General features: G+C 40.9%; 1 protein-coding gene across 6 annotated transcripts in view; it reads right to left on the bottom strand.

Moving 5' to 3' along the window:
* TENM4 (teneurin transmembrane protein 4) overlaps positions 1-19,241 on the bottom strand; it is a 615,630-nt gene that overhangs the window by 408,510 nt on the left and 187,879 nt on the right. For 5 of the 6 annotated variants that reach the window (XM_087756918.1, XM_087756912.1, XM_087756914.1 and 2 more), the window contains exon 3: positions 3,651-3,748. The gene's annotated coding sequence lies outside the window, so the exon portion shown is untranslated. The remainder of the gene's footprint in view (positions 1-3,650; positions 3,749-19,241) is intronic. The other variant, XM_087756913.1, reaches the window with a different exon arrangement.

Raw genomic sequence — 19,241 nt, 5'->3', positions numbered from 1 at the left:
CTCTTTTCCCAAGTAACAAGTGATAGGATGAGAGGAAACGGCCTCAAGTTGTGCCAGGGGAGGTTTAGATTGCGTATTAGGAAAAATTTCTTCACTGAAAGGGTTGCCAAGCACTGGACCAGGCTGCCCAGGGAAGGGGTTGAGTCCCCATCCCTGGAGGTATTTAGAAGACGTGTAGATGTGATGCTTAGGGACATGGTTTAGTGGTGAACTTGGCAGTGTTAGGTTAATGGTTGGACTTGATGATCTTAAAGGTCTTTTCCTACCTGAATAATTCTATGATTCTACTCTTAATGTCTGTAATCTAACCCACAAATATAACTTCAATATTAACACTAGACAGATGATGATGATAATAGGGATAATGCAGCCCCTCTGCTGAATGGGGCAGGGGACCTGGTGACAAAGGACATGGAGAAGGTACTCAATGTCTTGTTCATCTTGGTCTTTACTGGTAAGACTTGCCCTCAACAATCCCACGTGGAAAAGTCTGAAGCAAGGAAGACATCTCCTTGGTGGAGGAGGGTCAGGTTAGGGAACAAACTGGATATGCATGAGTCCACGGGATCTGATAAGATGTACCCATGAGTGCTGGGAGATCTGGACGATGTCCTTGTGAAGCCGTTCTAATTACATTTGAAAGCTTGTAGCAATTGAGGAAGGTTCCTGAGGACTGGAAGAATGTAAATGTCACTCTTATCTTCAGTAAATGCAAAAAGGAGGATTCAGGGAACTACACGATGCTCAGCCTTCCTTCCTGGGAAGGTGGTAAAGCAAATAATCCTGGAAATAATTTCAAAGCATATGAAGGAGAAGAAGGTGACTGGGAGTAGTCAGCATGGGTTTATGAAGGAGAAAACATGCTTAACCATCCTGATCAGTGTCTGCAGGGAAATGAGTGGCTCAGTGGGTGAGGGGAGAGCAGTGAATGTTGCTTATCTTGACTTTAGTAATGCGTTGACAGTCTCTCATAACATCCTTATTGATAAACTGATGAAATATGGCCTAGATAAATGGACAGTGAGGTGGACTGAAACAGCCTGAACTGCTAGGCTCAAAGTATCAGTGGCACAAAGTCCAACCAGAGGCCAGTCGCTTGTGATGTACCCCAGGGGTTGATACTGGGTCCAATACTATTAAGGCTCTAATTAATGTCCTGGATGAGGCAGAGTGCACCTTCAGCAAGTTTCCAGATGATACAAAACTGGAAGGAGTGGCTGATGCACTAGAGGGTTGCACTGCTATTCAGAGAGACCTGGACAGGCTGAAGAAATGAGCCCACAGAAACCTCCCAAAGTTTAACAAAGGAAAATACCAAATCCTGCCCCTGGGAAGGAGTAACCCCAGGCACCACCACAGGCTGAGGACAACTGGCTGGAAAGCAGCTTGGCAGAAAAGGACCCGGTAGGGATCCTGATAGACACCAAGCTGACTGTGAGCCAGCAATATGCTCTTGAGGCAAAGAAGGTCAACAGTCTCCTGGGCTACATTAGGCATAGCGTTGCCAGCAGGTTGAGGGAGGTGATCCTTCCCCTTTGCTCAGCCCTGGTGGGACACATCCAGGTGCGGTGTCCCTTTCTGGGCTCCCCAGTACAAAAGAGACATGGACATACTGGAGCAAGTTGTGTGATTTTTATGGGACTATGATGATTTTTGACATATGATGATGGACGTATGATGATGATTTTTAAGGGACTGGAGCATCTCTAATATGAGGAGAGGATGAAAGAGTTGAGGGTTTTATTAATATGCATAAAACCTGATGAGTGGGGTAAAGAAGATGGAGACAGATGTTCCTCAGTGGTGCATAGTGACAGGACAAGAGGCAATGGGCACAAACCAAAATATGGGAAATTCCATTTGAACATGAGTAAAACCTTATTTCCACTGAGGGTGGTCAAACATTGGAACATGTTGCCCAGAGAGGTTGTGGTATCCTCAGTCTTCAAGATATTAAAAACACAACTGGACAAAGCCCTGAGTGATCTTCTCTAGGAAAACCTGCTTTGAGCAGGTGGTTGGACTAGAGGATCTCCAGAGGTCCCTGCCAACCTCAAATATTCTGTGATTCTTTGGTTCATGGTTCTACTTCTCTACCCTCCCCTTGTCTTTTTCTGTGTACACAACAGTCTCAACTTTGCTTGCTTTCCATTTGAGGAGTCCCAGCCATGACCTCCAAGCAACCTTCCTTCTCTATCACTGTGGAGATTGCCACCATCCTGTCACATGCCCATAACCTTGATATCATCTTCAACTCATACTCCTCTTCCAGATGCCACTTCCCAGTTACATGGAAGTTGTGCTGGTTTTGGCTGGGATAGAGTTAATTTTCTTCACAGTAGCTAGTATGGGGCTATGGTTTGGATTTGTGCTGAAAACAGTGTTGATAACACACAGATGTTTTCATTATTGCTGAGCAGTGCTTACACAGAGTCAAGGCCTTTTCTGATGCTCACGTCACCGCACCAGCGAGGAGGCTGGGGGTGCACAAGAAGCTGGGAGGGGACACAGCTGGGACAGCTGACCCCAACTGACCAAAGGGCTATTCCATACCACATGATGCCATGCTTAGCATATAAAGCTGGGGGAAGAAGAAGGAAGAGGGGGATGTTCAGAGTTATGGTATTTGTCTTCCCAAGTAGCTATTATACGTGATGGAGCTCTGCTTTCCTGAAGATGGCTGAGCACCTGCCTGCCAATGGGAAGCAGTGAATGAATTCCTCGCTTTGCTTTGTTTGTGTGTGTGGCTTTTGCTTTCCCTATTAAACTGTCTTTATCTCAACCCACAAGTTTTCTCGCTTTTACTGTTCCAATTCTCTCCCTCATCCCACCAGAGGGGAGTGAGTGAGTGGCTGTGTGGTGCTTAGTTGCCAGCTAGGGTTAAACCATGACAGAAGTCTTGCAGATCTGTTCTGTATAACATACTTAAGATAATGCCTTTCCTCTCTATCTACCCATCCAGGTAAGTCTCTTATCTCAGCCTTTTATCATTGAACATCTTAATTACTGCAGAATCCCTTTCTCTGATTTTTCACAGATGCAAATTTGTTCTGATGATATTCCCTGTATGCAAAGGCCATTTTCCCAGATATAGTATTGATTTCCCTTCCCCATTTATATCAAAACTAGGCTGTCTGCCTCCAATCAACCCATACAACCATTTTCCACAGTCCATGTGCTGGATTTTCAAATGAGTGCTATTTTCTTCCATGCTGCTCCCCATAAATATCTATAAAATAAGCTTGTTATTCTCTTCCTTTCTCTGCAGTAATATCTGGAAAGCACTGACAAGGGTTAGGCTGCAGATGCTCTGTTAGCATTGCCTGTCATACTGACCAGCACTTTCTTATTACATCCATGGCTCTCCATCTGTCTGTCGCTATCCATGGCTTCTTGATTTGTACTTAGAAGTAAGTCATTTCATGCAGAGGATGTCTATGTTTCTATAGTGCTTGGCATAGTAAAAATGAGTCCTTAAGTGGGACTGTAAAGCAAATTATCATTGTCGGATAATGAAAATAAACAAATTAGTGAAATTCCTCACAACTCCAATTGGAGAAACCTGCACAAGAAACATTACAACTGTCATAATTTGATTTTAAAGAACAAAACATAATCAAAACATCCCATGTACTGGAATTAGTACTCACTTTTTGTATTTACCTTCTTAGAAATATCTAGGAATAATCCATTAAATGCTTCTTGTAGTATACCGTTTTAACCTGGACATGTGTTATTCTCAGTCTACCTGTAAAAAGACACAAACAAAAAAAATAGTGTTTTGTTTAGTGATTTTTAACTTATTTGCTATGCTAAATGAATTAAAAACAACTGCTAACAATTAGATAGGAGACATAAAACAGTCATCCATACATATGTGGTTCCTAGTGTAATATCACATCAGCACTGTACTAGGGTATGCTTATTCTTCCCATGGAAATAAATGTATTTGTTAAATGCAAACTAAGGCTTTCTGTACAGCACTTAGAATTAAATGCCTGTCCTTGGCTAACTGTGCAAATATCCACCTCTTTGCTAAAAGAGTAATTTACCAATTCCTCTATTGTAGTTTCAAGGGTTTCTGATTAACATGTAATTGTTGTGTGATTTTACAGTCCTAAGAAGGTGAAAGAATTTTTTTGTTTTTGTGGTTATCCCAAATATTTCCTTTCTTAAATCTTTTACTTTTGTTAGAGCAAAACGACTAAGATCTTACACAGATGCTTCTTGTTGTTTCCACTCACAACAGTAAATTTTTGCCTGTGGTATCAAAAAACCACACAGGGACTGTGGAGGTGGAGAAGCGACCGCAGAACTGGCTGTGCGTGTTTTCATTGAAAGCCGTATTTGCCAGGGCCAGCAACTCTCCCAGGCTACCCATTTTGCTTGATATGCATCTATTTTACATACACTCTGGTGCACAGGGTCTTGCAGAATTGGAAAAAAAAAATTAAGAAGTCTGAATGATGTGGTAGCAGGCTATTATAGAGGTGGGCTTCCACGTCTTTCCTTGGCAACCCATTTCTGCATATATAGTCCAAAACTACATTGACCTTTTAATCTTGCCAATTGAAAATTAATTTTGAATGCAAGCTGTCCACTAAAAAGGTACAAAGGTCACCTTTAAATAGCTGCATTGCTCCATTGCCCTTTACTCCATGGTCCACATCCTTTGGCTTCCTCCCATTAATTCTGCTTCTTGAACAGCCCTCCTTTCTGCTGATTGTGTCCTCATAAAGATTATTTCTCCCCCACATGCATTTTTCGAAGCTGCATCTCATTTTGTCATTTCCTGCCTAAGGTTTCTAATCTCTCTATCTTCACTGATTTATGCAGTGCTTCTCAATTTGGATCATCTCTGATTTTAATTAACATGTACTCTTTTCCTGTCTTTTGGCTAATGAATGAAGATGTTTAAAGAAGACTGGACTCAAGACTGCTCCCTGATGTTCCCGCACTGCAAAACTCATGCAATTCAATGCATTTTCATTTATTATCTCACTTTGCTAATGGCTCTGTGGATGGTTTTTAATCAACAGCACAGGGTCCTTATCTAAGCCAATCTGAATTAATTTTGTGAGTCTCCTCTCTCGCTGGTGTTCACTCCAATGAGAGGGAAAACAAAAGCAGAAGAAACCATTTGTCACCAGAATGCTTCTCCAGGAGATCTGGAAACGAGGAGGAGGTGAGACTAAATTGTTCATTCTTCTGTCTCTTAGGACTCTGGTATGCTTATGGTCCCCCACTGCCATAATATCTATACTTCTCCTAATTTTTAATATATGTATTTTTAAACTACTTGTCAAGGTAGGGAAGTGCTATTATTCCCACTTTTGTGAATAAGCTCCAGCACAGAGAGAATAAGGAGGTGGTCAGCTCTGGTCCTTCAGCAGTCATGGTTACAGATTGAGAGGTTACAGTTGCTTTTGCATTTACACCTCTCTTCTGGAAGTTACTGTGCCGTGCCTGCCTGTGTATATCTGGGATGATTCATCAAACGCACCACCAAAGTGAGTTCATCTCTTCTTTAAAAAAAAAAAAAATCTATGTTTATATGTCTATATATACATATCTATATCACGGTCTGAATGTCATTTTGAAAGACCAAGCGCAACTAGATGTAAAGCAATGCCGGAAAAAGTGAGCATCAGGTACCCAGAGCATGTAACTGCTTAATCCAGACCACAGGATATAGAATAAGACTTACAGTAATATCTGTTGGATCTGGTCCTGAAGGTTATTTGGGCACTTCCTTCTCATTCAGCTGGCTGTTAAGATATTTTTGAAGACCTGGACCAAAGTGTTTTCCTTGATGTTATACAGAAAGTTTGTCTCTGCAAAGTTTAAAATGTGTTCCCCACTTAAGGACTTCTCTCCTTTCCTATCCAGAGGATAATAACGTCATGTGATGGACATTTAAGCTCCAGTCACTGCTCTATGACTGCATTTTTCTGTTCCCCAAAAAGTAGGGTCTCACCCTGTCCACATGCACAACTTCCTCCACTGTCACCTCCTGATAAACAGTTTTTATGCAATAGTTACCTTCCTTTTGGATGAAAATAAAAAGCACCTTTCTGCTACAGAAAAAAAAATGGTTAGGAAAGGCATCTGTGGCATGGACTTACTTGACGTGGGCTATTTATTTTCTGAAATATTAATTGCTGTTTCTGAATCAGCTCTGAAATATTCTCAGAAACTTCAAGTTTATGTGTTTTTTAATAAAAAACAGCAGGATTAAAAAAAATGACAATTGTACCCTCTTCCTTCCCACCCCCCTCACCAATCAAAACTCATGTGGGAAAAAAAAACGAAAGAGAAAGAAGGAAAAAGAAAAAGGACCAAATATTTTCAGGAGCATCAGCAATCATAAAGAAACAAATCATGAGCTAAGAAATGATCTAAAGGAGCACAGAGGGAGGTAAAAACATGAAGAAGGCAATGTAGAAAATATTTGCAGGAGCGAAATTTATAAATACTCATTATATTTTTTAAACACATGTCAAAATTAATATGTGCTCTTGCTTCTGCCTTTCTCATTAATATATTTAGTGCCAAAAGACATGTAGGACAAAATGTTTGTCACTAATATTCTCCTCGTATTAGGAAATAATTACACCTTTTTTTCACTCCAAACTTTTAAACACAGCCTAGCTGGAAATGAATTGCCTTTGACTTGCTAAAAATAAGCATACGAAACTTAATCTAAGTCCATCGCTAGTGCAATTTATACTATACACAACTTCAGTGCGGTGTAATTAGCACTGCATCGCAATAATTTATTATTGGTTTAAAAAGCCTGAACAATCAGGACCTTACAGCAAAATGGGAAAATGGGAAGCTATGTGCCAGACATACTATTCTGGTTTATATTAATTCAGTTATTTTACCTTTGCTGCACATTCATCTACGCATACAATGCGAATGCTCCATTGAGAAGGATGCTAAGTATTGAACCTTTGGCTCAGTATGAAATATGAACTGTGAGGCATAGCTGCAATAATACTTCCATTTGCATTATTATGATTAACATTCCCCTGAATAGGAAGCATCCAGCAATATTAATTGCAGAAATAGTGAGATTCCAATTGTCATAAATCACTGTGCAGTGTAAAGCAAGCTCTCTGAAAACCTTATAGAAAAACTCTTTTTTTGTGTGTTTTTTGGAGTTAATTTCAACCGCATTTTCACCAAGCTTTCCCATTTGTGTCTGTTGACAAGACAGTAATTATGCTTTTCTCTTGATTAACACATTCTTTTCAGTAAGGTCCCAAACATCTTCACATGAAAGGCTGAATTCAACAGAGCATGTTTTTTCTCATTAAAGACTCCGCATTCACCCATAGTTAATTTATCACAGAGATACTTCCTGTCTCATAGGAAGAAGGGTGGCCTTGAAGCAAATGCTTTTGATTTGATCAGAAGTTTTTTCCACAGCAGTTGAAATGAATGCCTTTTCAAATATGATGATTATTGAATTCATTTACTAAGTGAAAATAGGGGGGAAAATGATATACAGTTTCTCTACTAAAGCACAGATCCAAGGGAGATTTCTCCTTACTTGAAACAACATAATCTCTAAATCTATACAAACTGATTGAATCTCTCTCTTATATCTTTGCATCAAGTCAATATTTCCCCCTTCACTACCATTTCTTTCCTCAACACTGTCAGTAAAATTGGCAATATTCATTGATTAATCAAAGTGAGCAACCTTGACATTCGGTGCATCGGCTTTCATTCGTAACAGGTGTACGATGCAATGATTTATTTTCATGTATTACATTGTACCCTAAAGAGCATCCAAAAATAAAAAGGCTTTCATTATCAGTGTTGTGAAAACAAGGCATCTGCATCAGGGACCACACACAAGGAGAGAACATTTTCTTGCCACCTGTGCTCTTTAATCCAGACTTTTGATGGTTAGATTGTTTTGGGGTTTGCTTGCTTGGGAGCTTTTTGGATATGTTATTTCCAAATGTATCATATATTCAAAAAGCAACTGAGGGGACTAAGCAGTGTTCAGCCCTGGAAACAGTAGAGCTTTTCCTGGCTAGCATGCTGCTTTGGTCCATCCTTGATTAACTCACAGTAGGTGAGATGCCACTGAATTGCTGTGGTACCAATTGAATTCCTAATGACAGTGTCCACTTTGCAAGAAAACACACACGCGCACACCCACACATCCCCACACCCCCGAGGTGGCAGTAATTAGTGCCATCCTCAACAGGACAAGAAATGGTCATAGACGGCCTGGCTGCTGCCAGGAGGCTGAGGGAAGGAGGTCATGGACATGCCCTCACCAAGGATGTACAAACTAGGTACACATTTCTGGCTAGGACTATCTTAGTCTCCATCTCTGCACTTGTTGCATTGGTGCTAGAGGATCCTGCAAAGCAGTTAGACATGTTCTGTAGTCCACTCCATCCCTGAATAATGCTTTTAGCAGACATTTACCATTAAGCACCTGCTCAAGTCTCACTGGAATCAGCAGAGCTTCAATATGTGCCTGAACTGAAGTGTTCCCTCAGAGCACCGTGGCTGAATGGGGACAGACTGATGAGCCAGAGGCACTTACTCACGACCAGGATTAAATAAATATATACATACATAAACTGGTCACTGCTGCTTCTGATTGCCTCTGTGCTGCACATTTCTCTCCATCTCTTTTTCCATTATCACCCTCTGCTGTAAGTGGTGACAGGGGTTTGCTGTCTAGCACGGCAGCTAAGCAGAGTGAAGCTGGAAGCAGAGGCGGTGTGTGCAGAAATGAGCTGAAAATCATCCTCCCATATGAAGCCCTGCTCACAGGACAACCTCTCATTATTTTGTTCCCCCATGGAGAATGGAAAGGCATGGCTGATGTATTTGGAGATCATAGGCATGTTCCAAAAGGCAGCGAATGAAAGCAGAAGCGAGTTTCATTGGGTTCAGCAGAGTCAAAGGATGTCTTTCTATAAGGCAGCGTATTCCTTTGCGATGACAGAAGCCCAACCACCACCATAACCTTATTGCTCTCTACAACTACTTGAAAGCAGGTTGTAGCGAGGTGGGGGTCGGTCTCTTCTCCCAAGTAACAAGTGACAGAACAAGAGGAAATGGCCTCAAGTTGCGCCAGGGGAAGTTTAGGTTGGATATTAGGAAAAAAATTCTTCACTGAAAGGGTTGCCAAGCACTGGAAGAGGCTGCCCAGGGAAGGGGTTGAGTCTCCATCCCTGGAGGTATTTAAAAGATGGGTAGACGTGGTGCTTAGGGACATGGTTTAGTGGTGAACTTGGCAGTGTTAGGTTAATGGTTGGACTCAATAATCTTAAAGGTCTTTTCCAACCTAAACGATTCTTGGATTCTATGATTCTATAAACACACTCCAGACCTGCACATCCTTTCTTTTCACATCAAATCGACACCCCATGTAGAAATATTTATTTGCTTTGGCCTAATGTGTCATTGCCATATGCTGAGAGCTTGTCATCAGAAAAAACCAAATTATTATAATTACCATCATGATCATCATCCACACAATCAGCCCCCCTTGGCAGGAAATACATGGGGAAGGCAGAGCTTAGAAATCTAGGAGGAGGTCCTTCATAACTAACCCATGACAGGTGACAAGATTTGCCTGGAGGCACCATCATCCCCAGACACTGATTCAGTTGGGAAAGAGTTAAGGCTTGTTATCCATCCCTCTTTTGGATAAAAAGGAAACGAGGAAGGACCATTAGAGGGAGAATGGAGAGTACAGGCTGAACCATCCCGGGGGAGGAACTGCAGAGGCAGTTAAGCCTGGAGAGCTGCTCTTTCCCTAAGCACCTCTTCTTTTTAGCCCACACATCAAGTCAATTTTGAATCTCTTCAGCCAGGACGGCTCCCAGTGGAGTGAGTGTTTTGCACATTCCAGTCTGTTCCAATTGTGTTGTAGGGGCCATTTCACAGTATTTTGTCTCTGCTGTTGGTTTGTTGGTTTTTTTTGAAGAAGGGTGAGGCTGTTTTTTAAGCAGTTTATAGAGCCAGTTGGGAAAGGCTACACAGTGGAGGCTTCTCAGAATTAAGATAATTTTCTCAGTGTGTAATAATTTCAGGTGAAAAATTGGATTTCTGGGAAATGGTAGCAGAAGTAAAGGATGTGGAATGGGTCCTGTTGAGCATCAGCAAAATTACAGTTCAATGTTCATCGAAGAATTACTGGCCTGTGCCCTTTGTGTACCAAGCTCTTCTTCCTCACTTGTTGCAAGATCACCAGATATGCTTTGTGCAAAAGGTTGGCTTTCACGTTCTACTTTTAATCATGCTATATCTCAGTCTCATTTCCTTGTTTATGCTTTGGTCATCACAGATTTATCTCAGCTAACTTTAGACATCTATATATCACATACATAAACAGCTATAAACCTAGACTCACTTAGGTGTCTAGTTTTTCATTGTATAAGTTAACAGTCAATGAGTCTCACCCCAAGCTATGTTTTTTCAGTGCAAATGAGTACCTACCCCTTCAGCCAATAACTGTAATGTTGCCTTGACAAAGGCTAAGCAGCATTTCAGTAATGACACTGTTCAAAACATTACAGTTGACCACAATAATAAACCTGGTAAATAACTTATTTTATGAAGCCAGGAGAACTCAAGGACAGAATATCCAGTTTTGGCCAACTGGAACAAAGAAACAGGGCATTTTCATCAGCCTTAAGTGTAGTGACCTTAATTGAGTTGCTTCTGCTGTGGGAATTTTATTCATTGAACTTAGATTTCAGGTGGGCTAAGCAATTGTACCAAAATGCAACAGCTTCTCTCTCATAGTGAAGTTGGTCCTATACTTGCAGAGTTTAAAATTAACATACCCATCTGATCAAGGCTTGCAAAGCAGTTTAGAAAGCCAGCTTTCCTGCACATGTAAAACCTTTCTTTGGATCTTACCACAAAACTTGCTTTGAAATGCTCATAATCCATATTGCTAAATTCAAAGCATTAAAATATGTCTTCTGTGCAATACCATCTCCAAAATAAATATTTTAATGGTCTACTGTGAAAAAAAAAAAGTCGTCTTTGACTTCTGGATCATTTTTTCAGCTACTCCTTTTTCTGTGGGAAAAAAATATTTTTTATGTTGCTTTCATTTTATAAGTAAAAGCATTTCTCCTGGCCTATTTGAACTGAATATTAAAAATGTCCTTGTAGAAGAAAGAATTTCTGTATTGTCTAGAAAAGTATCACAGTATGTTTCCCAATTCACAACAGATGTTTCTATAATTGTTGCTGAATTGTTGTCCTGTAAGAGCTTCAGGTCTTTCAGTGCAGACTTGACCAACAATAAAACATAATCTACCATCAATACACTTTTCGTTAAAGCTGTTAAATGGAAGAAATAATCTTTCCCTTTATCCAATGTTGATCTATAATCCAAAATGCTTTCAAACGCTTTGCAACGAAGGGTAATTGCTACCCCTATTTTTTTGCCAGTGGGTAGATAAACTGACATTGAGAAGTTTACAGGAGCACAGCTATTGAGCTCAAGGATGGAAAACTTGACCCTAATAAAGGCTGGCAATTGTGGACTAAGCTATGTGGAGCCCACGTTTCTCATAAACACTCCTGCATGTCACCTTATACATACTATCTGGTCATTTGGTAGGATATTTGTACATGTGAACTTTGACATACGTTGGCTTGAAAATGTTGAGGAAAATTGCAACTTCCTTGCAATGTTTTTATCCCACTTGCCACAGATAACACATTCTCCACAAAAGCTCACTGAAACATTTGTGTTTGCAAATTTCTTAAGAGTAGAATAAGCATAAAAAATCTCAGACACCAATGATTAACAAGATGTATAAAGCAAAAGCTCCCAGTATAACCACTGGAACAAATTAATGGTACATGAAATGGATATTAAATAATCTTTTAAAGTATTTTTAAAAGCTGTTTTCTCAGAAATTAAAACATTATGTAGCTGCTGTAGTGGACCAACAGGTAGATTGGGTTAGATATTTCTGCGCTGCTTGGGGGTACATTGTGCCTGAAATGTGCTGCTGAACCAATTCTTTAATTTGTAATTCATTTACTGGTGCAAACCAACTGGTTGTTCACCATTACCCTGTGAACAGAGGGCAAGGACACTGTTCCTGAAGCTCAGTGCTTCTGGGTTGGGAGGATGTGCTCCTTGCCATTGTCTCCTTGCTTCCTGGGGGGTGTAACACTGCTGGGGAGGGTGTCAAGAAAGGGGTGCACTCAAACTGGACCACGTAGGGACTTCTTCACATACCATCCCCTATGCTTCTGCCATGTCCTTTCTCCTTCAGCCCAATGTGATCACACCCCAACACATGACAGGTCGAAAGAGGAATGGGCAGTGGTTCTCCTGGGACTAACCAAGGGTGCTTCTGACCCTGAGAGATGCCACCACCTACCTGAGGCATCTTCTGAGCTGGCAGGTCTGACGCAATACTTAAGAAAGACCTGCAGCTTTCCAAACCGGCAAAGAGAGGCCAGGTCGGATGTTCTAGGACATCCCAAATGAATCAAACCTTTAATCCAGCAAAGAATACATTCATAACTATTCTTTCTCTGCAACCCACCACATGCTACATGTACCCCATTGCTCTATGCTTAGTAGCCTGTCCTGCTGGCCATCATGCTGAGGCAAATGTAGGCATGCTGTGATGCCCTCTCTGGAAACCATGCAAGAATTTACCTCTGGCATTTAGGTGGCGTATTGACATTTGAATGGCTTTAATGAGGGTCCCTACTGCAAAGGAGCAATCAAGGGCAGAGCTATGAAAAGGTTTTCATTTGTGGTGACAGGAGAGGTCTGTGGCCTCTGAATGCCCTTCTCTCCCTCCGTTGCCTATCCTGGAATCCCAGGGTGAATAATTTAGATACTTCTGGAAAGTCCCAAGAAAGAGGTGATATTAAATAGGTCAAAACATATGCTTTACTTATGTGGCTGGACATACACACATAAATGTACCTACATATATATACATACACATATATATACACACGTAGTGAAATTTGCTGTTATCCAAAGAACTACAAATACCAAATGAGGGTTGAACAGCTGGAGCTAGATTGGCATATTGTACTGTACTGTAATGACTCAGCACAGGAGTATTTCATTCCTTCCCAGAGGCAAAATGTCTCTCCTTCTCAACGGGAAAGACTGGGGTGGCTGAGCTGCCTCTGCTTTTTACTGAGTACATACAATAATAAGGGCTATACTTTTATGAGGAAGATGTTGTGGATCAGTATTTTCTTAATTTCCCCCAGAATAAGAAAAAAATGGGCATTCAGGTGTTAGCTACACAGAAGAACTCAAACCTCTCACTCTTCACACCCAAATGCAAAAATCCCATTCAGTTCCTACCTCTGCCAGAAACAACTTCTGTGTCATAGGAAAAGCCTCATCACTAGCCCTTGCTTCAGACCTTCTTTCTACTCCAGCCCGTAATAAAATAGGAACACACCCTCTGTTGAGTGCCAGGATTGCAAGAAGGAACCTGTTTAATGAGATGCTGTAACAGCCTCTCCACCAGACTTGTCATAAGTATCTTTACAGCTGTGATTGTACCAGGAATAGTTCACTGGATTATTTTTTTAAAGTATAACCAACCTCATTATTCTTCACCCCCTGCCCAATTAATAATTTATATAAAAGTAAAAATTCAGGTTTTATAGAAACTTTGGAATTCTCTGATGGCAATAGCCCCCCAGGACAACATATTGTACAAATAACATTAAGGTTTGACTTTGAGCTATTCTTCCTCATTTCATTATTTAATACATCTCAAGGAGGGCTTGAAGCTAATGTTATCATCTTAAGCAAATTGCTGGGATCTTTCCCTGCACAATAGAAATTGAATAAAAGCAGGAGATCCTGATGCACCCCCCTCACCCACGCTGCAGCTCTGCTGCCCGCGGCTCTGTCCCTCCTGAGGATGCTGCATACTGTAGATCGGCATTTTACTGCTTATCAATAGATCTCCATCATTCTCTGAATGAGAATGACATTCCTTCAGACCTGTTTTTGTAAAGCAGACCTATATCCATAGGAGCAATTAGTCCCCTGCTGTGAGTTTAGACATGCCAGCTATACTGCAGCTGCTCTCTGTTGCGAGCACTAAATTTTCCTCAGTAGTGGATCAACGTGTTTAAACACTTTGATCTTCTTTATCTCAGTGACGAGATTTGAAAGCCTCCTGGATGAACAAGTTTTCTTTTGGGTGCAACTCCATCTCATCCACCATTTCAGTGCTGACCTGAAACTTTTGTGCTTTATTTACTGGAGAGGCATCATCTTTTGAAATGGCTTCTCACATCCTCTCAGAAAGAATTTTTTTTTTTTTCCCTAACACTGAGCTTAAGTAATGGTACTTCAAACAGCAGATAAGAGGCACAAAGGGGACTCAGTCTTATACACAGCAATTCAGAATCATCTTAATCGCCGTCACGCACTTTCCCATTTTCTTTTTAATCTCCTGCAGCACAGTGTGCACCAAACACAGCTGAGAACTTGCTATTTAAGCCGCCTTATTACTGTTACGCTATGAAAGCTTAACTAATGTTTAGAATATATGAACAGAAATAAACTGAAGCGAGGGAACATGTGCCTCGGATGGGGGTACAGTTATGTAGATGATGGGAGATAAGAATTAGTGTCACTATCCTCTTTCTGATGGGTTGAGGCTTACTCTGTTTTCTCACGTCTCCAGGAGCCAGGAGTGAACTATTAGTGATGTGAAACTGCTGAGCAGGAAAAAGCATGGGGGGACTGTCAGGCTTATTCCTCCAACCAACACAGAATTCCTGATTTTCCTACCGAAACCAACTCTCTGTCCCTTTGCACACCATGGGGTTGGTACAGTTGCGGATGGGGAATCCGGCTTATATCTCATTAATGAAATTACCAGTCTGAGCTTTGGACTGTAGATTGGTTTAACCCCAAACTGACCTAATTTGCCCTTGTGTAAAATGTTACCTCCTGTGATAAAGGCAAGAGAGTTACACCACTCGTGAAACAGATGGGAGGAGATGAAGGAGCCCAGAGTTTTATTGATATTACAACTTTCTGGAAGTTAGGACCAAATTAACAGAGGGCTGTGCTCTTATCAAATACTTGCTCAGCAATGCAGACAAGGCATTTTCCCTTGCCCCAGTCTTTTGGTGCTGGCAGTGCCACAGATCTAGAATAAACAGCATAATTAGACACTTTTTCTTCATGAAGGTTTGCTCCCTAGGCATGATTTTAATACCTCAGACAATCAGAAGATTTGATGGAGAGACAGATAACTGAGTCAAAACTTAGGTGAAGACTATTTCTGCTGCGGTTTGAGTGCTCCCACCCTGCACAGGCTGGTTTTATTATGCAGGTGGGTGGAATGTGCTCTGCTCCATTTCCAAGGGAGCCACACAAGCCCGGCGTAAATCAGTCAGCAAGTACCTTGAACCGCACATATTAGGAATGCAAGCAAGAGGAATTCCAAAATGAAGCATGTTTAGACAAAGAGGCAATTATGGCACGGAGAGAAAAGGAGTGCAAAAATTTCAGCTGGAACCAGGGAAGGAGCACAGTAGCTCAAGGAGGTGGCAAGTCTGATACTGTATTTATGCAATCTCATAAATGGGGTGATTTTAATCTCCTGAATATGATATAGCAATATCTATTGGAAATGAGTATTACAGACTGGTTCCCAAAGAGGATTTTGGAGACTGGTCTTCTAATATCCATGCAGTCCAGAGAGCCAGATTCTGGTCTCATTTATAAAGGGTCTGCCCAGGTGTGCTTTTATGGACATTGATGGAGTTACGCAGTGCAATGCTGAATGGAGTCAAATGATACCTAAGTGTCTTGTGTTTGCACTGCAGAAAAAGGAGGGGAGAACAGAGTGGTTGGTATCACTGCATGCTGCAAGTTTGACCATAAAAATGCATTCCCAGTGGGTCAGCACCTGTTTAGATAAATGGTTTACTTGAAATACACAATGCAGTAGAGCTCACACATTTATCCATATGGCACTAACACAAACTGCCAGCTGTGGCCAGTCGTCCAATATGTTCTCTCTCCATCTATGACATATGAAACCATATGGAATTATCTATCCATTAGGAAGAGATCATTTTCAGACAGGAAGGTTTTCTGACACAATTATTAGCTGTGGCGTTCTTGACCAGGAACAGGCTGAAATAGGCAGGAAACAAAAAGAGGCTTTTGTTGTCTTAAAGGGTCATGTGAAGAATTTTCTGTTTTTAAATCATCTTTCAAGCTGGTCCTTTTTTTAAAAAGAGTGCCTTTTATCTCTCAGCTTTCTGCTGCATGGATTGCTTTTCTCTCCACCCATTTCTGCGATGAGTGATCATGGTGCTACTGGTTTCCCCTGAGTTTGGGTTTGATTAGGGCCAGCAGACAGGTACGTGACTTGCTAAAAACAATCATCTGTTTTAGGAGCAACTGCTGCAAACCCTATTTGCAAACAAGTGGTCCCAGAACTGGGACTCAACCGTATTTCCTTCCTAAGTGACCTTCTCTTTGCACACGCTGTGGGTTTTGCTCTGAACCAAAGCTAAACACTGCATATCAGCATAAAATCAAAGGAAAACAGTGGCAAAACAGAGTCACTGGCTGAATTCAATAATATCTTTATTGAGACAGAAAATCGTATTAGGGCACTTCGTCTGCTCTCAATCTGGAATAACTCAGTGCAAATGAGATGAGAATCTGCCCCCAGAACACTTGCTAGCTATGCTCATTGACATGATCAGAAGTACAGTGTTCCCTATAATCAGCCCTGGTTTACCTCTAATGGATATAAGTAAAGACAAGAGCCTCAGGCATTTCAGGCTCTGTAGTGAATAGCTGATCCCTGTCTGCCTGTAGAGTATGCAAATTATGTACGGAGAATCTAAGAAGCTTATTTTGGAAATGATGTGGCTCCCAAATGAGTCTGAAATCAGGAAATATTTCTTAACAGTGGTACTCAGAGATACTGGACCTCTCCCCCTACATGCATTGTACCTCACCTAATCCAGCAGAAAAACTTCTGAGTTAAATCAGCATGAGATGAAAATCAGCTCTGACCTGTGATACATCACAAACTATCCAAGGAAGAGAAAGATGGCATAATTACTGCTAATATTAAAAATAAATTTGAAGTAAGAATTTCTTTGATCTAGCACCCTGGTACTTGATTTGGGCTTTTACACACTCTAGCGATTCTAGATAGATCAGTCAGTAGACATCAGTTCAAAACTCAGTTGTGCAAAGTACAGACTTGACAGATTACAACAAACAGGTGAAACTTTGTAAAGTGATCAGTTACTGTCTTCTGTTTAACATAGCAATGGCCCATCTCCAGTCCTATTCTTCCCCTTCCCTTTTTATAGGAGCTAGTCGCCACTGAAAGGATCTGGATAACAAGTTTTGTGCTGTCCTGCTGATGCTCATATCGTGTTCTGGAACAGAGAGATCGACAAGTGCTTGTAGTCTCACCACAGCCCGCAGTTAGGGCAGTAAATGGGAAGCCAGGAAAAAGACAACATATTTTTTTTTTTAAAGTAATCTTCACAACAGTAGGTGGGTCTCTGCAAATGTCCAGCTGTTTGGGTGTGTTTTCCATACCCAAATAATGGTATTCACACAGTATTTCCTTTCTTGTCAGCTGTGCCAGTTTCTCTAGTCATAGACCTGAAAGCATCCAGTGTCCACAGTGATGATTATCAGAACATTAGTGAGAAAACACTGACCAAGGACCTTTGCAAGCAGACTGAGAGTTACTCACACCATAACAGGGCAATTTAATGTGTAGTAAGTGAAGGTTTCAGACAACTTTTTCCTGGTTGGATGGCCATATGCAGAAGGTGACCACGACAGATGCAGTAAGCGAGAATTCATATAATACACTTCAGGGTATTTTAGGCACCTAATTACATGCAACACAAAACACCTGAAGTGGGGAACCTAAATCATCTGCCGAGTTAATGAAGACATTTCCAGATAAACTAACTTTTAAAGCTAACATTTAAAACTAACATTTAACTAACATTTAAAATCAGATGGCATGAATGCAGGAGTAATTGTCCACTTTGCTGACAAAATCAACACTGAGGAAATAAGAGTCAGTCTTGCCTAGAGAGAAAGCACTAACAGGGAAGCAGGATACATGGATTTGTTTCCTATCTATAGCAAATGACCTCCATATGTTAATCTTTCCAGGGACATCAGCCCACAGTTTTCCAGTCCTACTTTGCTGGGACTCCAGTTCAGTCAATAAAGGATGCTGCTGTCCATCTACTAGTCACAGGCAGTTGTTCCAGCACTTTTCTCTTTTTCCCATGTCCAGGGACACTTTTGTGATGAATCTGATGCTGAGATGTTTCTAAATAAGTTATACTTTCTTGAACTGCAATACTGAGCAACACTGGCATATTGGCATCTCAGGACGTTTGTAGTACTCCAGCAGTTCAGCCTGAACTTTATGATCCCAGTTTCCTTTTGCAGTCATTTGTTTATTTTTATGACATTGTGACAATCATTCTCCCACTGATGATTTGCTTTTTTTTGTGTCCTGTAACTGCTTATATTTCAGCAGCGTGTCTTTATCACGCGTATTTGACACATTTTGAAACACCACATGCAAGCATCTCACTGCACAAGCAGATTAGCTCAGTGTCATGCCATCCCATGCTTTGACAGTTAAACCCATTGCTTTCCCACCTTTGAATCCATAGCAGAAATTTCCTGAGCCATATTTGTCATGCAGTGCCATCTACCAAGCCAACATACCACTTTAGCTCTGACTTGTGTATCTCTGATTTAGACTACAATCTGGATCAGATAGATCTACACAGATAAATCTACACAGCTTATTGATTAGGACTACAGAGATCACAATCAATCAGGAAGTGATAAAACAAGCTAATCTATATGCTTCAATACATCTATATGTATAGACAGGTTGTTTAAAACGTACAGATCCATAAAAATGTTTCACATAGCCACCAAAATTTTATAGATCAGTGTTTGCTGCTTTCATAACTGATTTTGAACTAAACATCCCAGAAATTCAGCAAAATTTAGAAGCTGCTGTTCCAACCTGGCATTTTTGCTGGGAATTGATAAGATTATTTGCTTTGTTCAGTCTTTCCCTATGCTTCTACACCTCCTGCAAACAAGTGCTATGCCATTGGTGCCAACCTAAAAGAGAATATCCTGAGAACACAGTTAATAGTAACAGAATTTATCTCAAGCACAAAGCTTT

Source organism: Nipponia nippon, unplaced genomic scaffold, assembly GCF_047370975.1.
Source record: "Nipponia nippon isolate SJK-2023a ecotype South Korea unplaced genomic scaffold, ASM4737097v1 scaffold_2, whole genome shotgun sequence".
NCBI classification, from domain to species: domain Eukaryota; kingdom Metazoa; phylum Chordata; class Aves; order Pelecaniformes; family Threskiornithidae; genus Nipponia; species Nipponia nippon.
Note: the sequence above shows the minus strand (reverse complement) of the source record. Positions and strands in the feature narration are given on the sequence as shown.